The sequence below is a fragment of the Oncorhynchus masou genome, chromosome 23 (assembly GCF_036934945.1).
Source record: "Oncorhynchus masou masou isolate Uvic2021 chromosome 23, UVic_Omas_1.1, whole genome shotgun sequence".
Lineage (NCBI taxonomy): Eukaryota > Metazoa > Chordata > Actinopteri > Salmoniformes > Salmonidae > Oncorhynchus > Oncorhynchus masou.
This window is the reverse complement of record NC_088234.1, coordinates 27,525,592-27,531,688: the sequence shown is the minus strand read 5'-3', so window position 1 is coordinate 27,531,688 and position 6,097 is coordinate 27,525,592.

Below are 6,097 nucleotides of genomic sequence, written 5' to 3'. Positions count from 1 at the left end.
TCACCTTTATTTAACCAGGTAGGCCAGTTGAGAACAAGTTCTCATTTACAACTGCGACCTGGCCAAGATAAAGCAAAGCAGTGCAACAAAAAACATCAACACAGATAAACAAAAGCACAGTCAATAATACAGTAGAAAAATCTAAATACAGTGTTTGCAAATGGAATAAGGAGGTAAGGCAATAAATAGGCCATAGTAACGAAGTAATTACAATTTAGCAAATTAACACTGTCGTGATAGATGTGCAAGTAGAAATACTGATGTGCAAAAGAGCAAAAAAAGTCAATTAAAACAATATGGGGATGAGGTAGGTAGTTGGATGGGCTATTTACAGATGGACTGTGTACAGCTGCAGCAATCAGTAAGCTGCTCAGATAACTGATGCTTAAAGTTAGTGAGGGAGATATAAGTCTCCAACTTCAGCGATTTTTGCAATTCGTTGCAGTCACTAGCAGCAGAGAGCTGTAAGGAAAGGCGGCCAATGTAAGCGTTGGCTTTGGGGATGAACAGTGAGATATACCTACTGGAGTGCGTGCTACGGGTGGGTGTTTCTATGGTGACCTGCTGATGATTCTCTGATCCACCACTACACAGACGACACCATTCTGTATACATCTGGCCCTTCTTTGGACACTGTGCTAACAAAACTGCAAATGAGCTTCAACGTCATAAAACACTCCTTCCGTGGCCTCCAACTGCTTTTACATGTAGTAAAACTAAGTGCATGCCCTTCAACCGATTACTGCCCGCACCCTCCTGCCTGACTAGCATCACTACTCTGGACGGTTCTGACCTAGAATATGTGGACAACTACTAATACCTAGGTGTCTGGTTAGACTGTAAACTCTCCTTCCAGACTCACTCGCATCTCCAATCCAAAATTAAATCTAGAATCGGCTTCCTATTTCGCAACAAAGCCTTCTTCACTCATGCTGCCAAACATACCCTCGTAAAACTGACTATCCTACCGATCCTTGACTTCGGCGATGTCATTTACAAAATAGCCCCCAACACTCTACTCAGCAAACTGGATGTAGTCTATCACAGTGCCATCTGTTTTGTCACCAAAGCCCAATATACCACCCACCACTGCGACCTGTATGCTCTCGTTGGCTGGCCCTCACTACATGTCGCCAAACCCACTGGCTCCAGGTCATCTATAAGTCCTTGCTAGGTAAAGCCCCGCCTTATCTCAGCTCACTTGTCACCATAGCTCCATAGGAGCACGCTCTCCAGCAGGTATATTTCACTGGTCATTCCCAAAACCAACACTTCCTTTGGCCACCTTTCCTTCCAGTTCTCTGCTGCCAATGACTGGAACGAATTGCAGAAATCACTGAAGCTGGAGACTTATTTCCCTCTCTAACTTTAAGCATCAGCTGTCAGAGCAGTTTACCTATCACTGTACCTGTACACAGCCAATCTGTAAACAGCACACCCAACTACCTCATCCCCACATTATTACTTACCCTCTTGCTTTTTTTGCACCGCAGTATCTCTACTTACACGTCATCAGTTGCACATCTGTCACTCCAGTGTTAATGCTACATTGTAATTATTTCGCCCCTGTGGCCTATTTATTGCCTACCTCCCGACTCTTCTACATTTGCACACACTGTACATTCATTTTTTATTTTTATGTATTGTGTTATTGACTGTATGTTTGTTTATGTGTAACTCTGTGTTGTTTTTGTCGCACTGCTTCGCTTTATCTTGACTAGGTCGCAGTTGTAAATGAGAACTTGTTCTCAACTTGCCTACCTGGTTAAATAAAGGTGAAATACATTTTTAAAATGATGGGAAGTAAAACCTTAATTTAACTACACAAGTCAGTTAAGAACAAATTCTTATTCACAATGAAAGCCTAGGAACAGAGGTTTACCTGCCTTGTTCAGGGGCAGAACAAATGATGTCAGCTCTGGGATTTAATCTAGCAACCTTTCAGTTACTGGCCCAACACTCTAACCACGAGGCTACCTGCCACATGTCTGAAAGTGACAGAGCCAGCAGTCAAGGGAGTTTTCACAGTATGTCACAAAAAAGTATTACACTTCTGAATGTATGTAAAATGCTAATATGTATTAGATCCAGTACAATGGAATAACTATAGTCCACTGACTATATAAGGGAAGTCAGTGGACATTCTGAACCTTGCTTGAAGTCAGTAGGTGACATGACCAAGGAGCTATTGACATTTGAAAAATGTATGTAAAAACGTGTGAGATTAAAATGGATAAACTAAAGGGTGTGCAATATATAAGGGTGGTCAGTGGACATTCTGAACCTAGTTTGAATTCAGGTGGTCACATGACCAAGGAGCTATTGAAATGTGAAAGTCTGAAAAATTCATGTAAAAACATGTGAGAAGAAAAACTACAAAAAAAGTATGTGCAATATGTGTCTATGCCATTGGGTTAGCTCCAACCAGTTTTGAAAGTTTTAAGAGTAATGGTTATAGAGCTATTTAAATTTGTTACATTTGATTTGTCACTATGTTAACGGTCCCTAACTGCTATTGGTGGACGTAAGGAAAAGTACAGGCGAATATCCAACCTGAAACCCTCTTTACCTCGGTTTTTGGAGAGACGCATTGCTGCGGCGCTCCACCAACGTTCCATAAAAACAAGCATCTAACATAAATCATGTAGCAGATAAAGAATATGTTATAAAGATTGTGACCTTTTCTGTAGCCTACAGCCTGGAGACAAAATGTATAACACTTGTATGACATGGACACTTTCTACATCATGCAGGTTTCTCCGATCAAATTGCCTAACCGAATCAAATAAAAAAAACGCGCTGTCATGTTAACAAACAACATATCCTAAAAACAGGACAGGTCAAAGTAAAACTGACCAAATGGAATGGATAATCACAACTGTCGTCAGGAGTTTCACTTAATTTTCAATGGTTTCAAGTTTGTATCCGTCAATTTCTTTGACAAGCTGAGCATAGAGAAAAATAAAATACTTCTGCATTTCCCGCTGTGTAAACACGTTGTAAATAGGCCTGGCTCGCGATAACTCCTGATAAAGTTTGGTAGCTGATATTCACAATTTAAATAGGCAAATTGATTAGTCATTGGAAACAGGACTAATAAAGCCAATGCAATGGCCTATCACATGGATGGGCGTTCATAAAGTTCAATTGCGGCCGACGGGGTAGGCTACACCCCAGTAAGCACAAGCCGAATTCTTTTGGAAGTCTTTTTTGGGGGGTGTTTACAAACGGTAGGCTTACCACATAGATGGGCATTCGTAAAAATATATTTCAGGCAACACAGGCTACACCCCAGTAAGCATGGACCGACGCGGATGCTTTTGGGACGTCTTTCGTGTAGTCTGAACCAATCATAGACTTCTAGGTTTGGTTCAGATTTTGTCTGGTCTGGACCAGCCTTGATTTGACCCAGACATAGACCTCTCTAAATTATGTATTTTCAACTCTCATTCAGAACCAAACAGTTGCCTGATTTCAACATCCCCATAAAGACACAGAGAAAACAGTGAATATTTGCAAATGTATTTAAAAAAAAGACAAATAGAAAATGGAAAAACCTTATTTACATAAGAATTCAGACCCTTTGCTATGAGACTCAAAATTGAGCTCAGGTGCATCCTGTTTCCATTGATTGTCCTTGAGATGTTTCTACAACTTGACTAAAGTCCACATATGGTAAATTCAATTGATTGGAAATTATTTGGAAAGGCACACACTCGTCTATATAAGGTCCCACAGTTTACAGTGAATGTCAGAGCAAACACCAAGCCGTGAGGTTGAAGGATAGAGCTCCAAGACAGGATTGTGTCGAGGCACACATCTGGGGAAGGGTACCAAAACATTTATGCAGTATGGAAGGTCCCCAAGAACACAGTGGCCTCCATCATTCTTAAATGGAAGAAGTTTGGAACCACCAAGACTCTTCCTACAGCTGGCCGCTCGGCCAAACTGAACATTCGGGGGAGAAGGGCCTTGGTCAGGGAGGTGACCAAGAATCCAGAATTCCTCTGTGGAGATGGGAGACCCTTCCAAAAGGACAACCATCTCTGCAGCACTCCACCAATCAGGCCTTTATCGTCGTGGCCAGATGGAAGCCACTCCTCAGTAAAAGGCACGACCGCCTGCTTGGAGTTTGCCAAAAGGCACTTAAAGACTCAGACCATTAGAAGAAAGATTTTCTGGTCTGGTGAAACCAAGATTGAACTCTTTGTCCTGATTGCCAAGCATAACATCTGGAGGAAACTAGGCACCATCCCTTCGGTGAAGCATGGTGGTGGCAGCATCATGCTGTGGGGATGTTTTTCAGCGGCAGGGATGGGGAGACTAGTCAGAATCGAGGAAAAGATGAACAGAGCAATATACAGAGAGATCCTTGATGAAAACCTACTCGAGTGCTCCGGACCTCCAGACTGGGGCAAAGTTTCACCTTCCAACAGGACAACAACCCTAACCACAGAGCCAAGACAACGCAGGAGTGGCTTCAGAACAAGTCCCTAAATGTCCTTGAGTGGCCCATCCAGAGCCCGGATTTGAACCCGATCGGACATCTCTGGAGAAACCTGAAAATAGTTGTGCAGCAACGCTCCCCATCCAACCTGACAGAGCTTGAGAGGATCTGCAAAGAAGAATGGAAGAAACTCCCCAAATACAGGTGTGCCAAGCTTGTAATGTCATACCCAAGAAGACTTGACTGTAATCGCTGCCAAAGTTGTTTCAACAAAGTACTGAGTAAAAGGTCTGAATACTTTTGTAAATGTGATATTTCCGTTTTTTATTCATAATAGATTTGCTAAACCTGTTTTTACTTTGTCATTATGGGTTATTGTGTGTAGATTGATGGGGGGAAAAAACAATTTAATACATTTTAGAATAAGCTGAATAGGCTGTAACCTAACAAAATTTGGAAAAAGTCAAGGGATCTGAATACATTCTGAAGGCACTGTATAGTCTTCAGCAGGGCTTTCACACCTTCCAGTCCCTCCCACTGCACAGAAAAAACTCACACTGCCTTGAGTATCCAGGGCAGGCACACAGATCATGCTTCAAAAGTACACTGATAAGACAAGCCTAGACAAATGTATTGAAATGTAAAGACTGATAAGAAATGGTGCTTGTGTGTTTCCTATGCAGACACATTACACCACTGACAGTCATGTAGTAGGCCTATAGATCCTCAAAGTTTTACAGCTGCACCCAAGAGCATTGACTGGCTGCATCACCGCTTGGTATGGCAACTGCTTGGCATCCGATCGTAAGGCGCTACAGAGGGTAGAGCAAACGGCCCAGTATATCCCTGGGGCTGAGCTGCCTGCCATCGAGGACCTCTATACCAGGCGGTGTCAGAGGAAGGCCGTAAAAATGGTCAAAGACTCCAGCCACCTAAGTCATAGACTGTTCCCTCTGCTACCACACGGCAAGCAGTACCGGAGGGCCAACTCTGGGACCAAAAGGTTCCTGAACAGCTTCTACCCCCAAGCCACCACTGCTGAACAGTTAATCAAATGGCCACCCTGACTATTTGCATTAACTTTTTTATTTGCAATGACTCTCTTGCACAATCACTGGATTCTACCCACACACACAATGCATATTAACATACACACAGACACACTTTCACACCCTGCTGCCTAGTAACTTTTACCCCTACCTACATGAACATATTACCTCGTACCCCAGCACATTGATTTGGTACCGATACTCCTTTTATATAGTCTTGTTATTTTCTTGCACATTTGTCTTTTTACCTCTGCATTGTTTGGAAAGGGCTCGTAAAGTAAGCATTTCACCGTAAAGTCTACACCGGTTGTATTCGGCGCATGTGACAAATACAATTTGATTTATGAGACTTATGGCGAATAACCCTTTAAAGTGCTTTATCTGAATAATGTGTGTTTTTCATAGTACCATTTTCTTTGATAATGCATAATTTCCTTTCCATCAGGGGGCACTCCAGGAGAGGACTAGGCAGACTGCAGTGGTTATCATAGGGGCGGCGTCCTGACACCAACTAAACCAATCTGATTGTAAAGGTGAGGTAACAATTTGATGATGTAGTACACAACCATTGGTTGATGCATGTAACATCTGAGCAGGGTAA